The following is a 1,409-nucleotide window of genomic DNA, read 5'->3' as shown; positions in this document are numbered from 1 at the left end:
CCTCAGCTCCCCTCGGATAAGGATCCCCCCCCGCCCCGGGCACGGCGCTTGTTTATGTGAAGAATTTCCCCTTCCTTAAAAGGGCGATGGCAGCGCGGGTGGGGCGGTGCCTCCCCCCCCGCCTCCGCGTTGGCCCGGCCGCTGGCTGCTTGAAGGAGGAGCCGCGCTGGTGGGGCCCACCGTCCTGCGAGGGTGTCCCCGGGTGTCCCCCCGCACCCCGCCCCGAGAGGGGCATCCCCCGCACGGGGAGGGGGGCAGAGAGACACTGGGGGACAGAGGGGCTTTGAGAGCGTGGGGACAGCGGGGACGGGGGTGTCCCAAGGGCGGCTGAGCTCGTAGCCGAGTTAGGGTTAGGGTTAGGGTTAAGGGCGGTTGTAGCAGGTGATGCCCTAAAAACCTTATGGACAACTTGGTCCTTATGGGCACAACACCGCCCTTATGGGGACAGAGCGGTTCTTGCGGTGACGCTGTGGTTCTTATGGGGACAGTGAGACGGGCAGCAGTAGCACCGCGTCCCTATCCTGTCCCCAGCCCCCATCCTGCACCCGAGCGCGCAGCCGGGCTGGAGGGATGCTCCGAGGGCTTGATGCCCAGCCCGGCCTCGGAGCCTCGCTAATTGCATTAATTAATCAGAGGCTGGGCCTTGTCGGGCTGGGGCCGGCACCGCGGTCACCAGGGCCGCCTGCCGTCACCGCACCGCGGGGCCTTCCTCCCCGCGCAGGATTGCAGAAGGGGGAACGCGCGTGGCCTCTCCGTGTGTCCTTGTGGGCAGCAGCGCTTCAGCGTCCCCAAACGGGGGCGGGCAGTGGCGGCAGCGGGATCCGTCCCGAAATAGGGCCTGGAGGAAGCACGGCCGCTTCCTTCCTCTTCCTCGTCGGGGACAGGGGACATCGCAGCCTCAGGACACGAGGACAGTGTGGCACGGGTGGCACTGCCTGATGTCACAGTTGTTAGCCCGGCAGGACGAGGGGAGCAGTTTCCCAGCGGAGCCCCGTGTCCCTCGGTGTCGCCGTGGGGATGATGGTGGCACCACGCGGGGACACGGCCTTGCTCACGAGCCCACCGAGGAGCGCCCCAAGCAGTCGCTCAGGGCCAGGGGGGCAGCTGGGACCCTCGGGCATCGCAAACCGGTCCGGGTCGGGGTGGGGGACAAATGGGGACCCCGCAGCGTGCCCTTATGGGGTGACCCCGACCTCCCTGCGGTTTGTCGGGAAGGGAAAGAAAACCGCAGCGGTGCACCCCCGGCAGCTGGAGACAGGGAGAGCGAGGCTCCGCGGGGGGAGGGGGTAGGTATCTGCGGGGGAGCTTCCTTCCTTTGCCAGGATCTCGAGACCTCCGAGACGTACGCGCAGTGGGGACCCCCTGCTCCTCCTACGCGGGGCGGGGGCCGGATGAGGATGGTGGTGTGT

This window comes from Numida meleagris, chromosome 5 (assembly GCF_002078875.1).
Source record: "Numida meleagris isolate 19003 breed g44 Domestic line chromosome 5, NumMel1.0, whole genome shotgun sequence".
Taxonomy (NCBI): Eukaryota; Metazoa; Chordata; class Aves; order Galliformes; family Numididae; genus Numida; species Numida meleagris.
The sequence above is the reverse complement of the archived record's forward strand: the minus strand, read 5'-3'. Positions refer to the sequence as shown.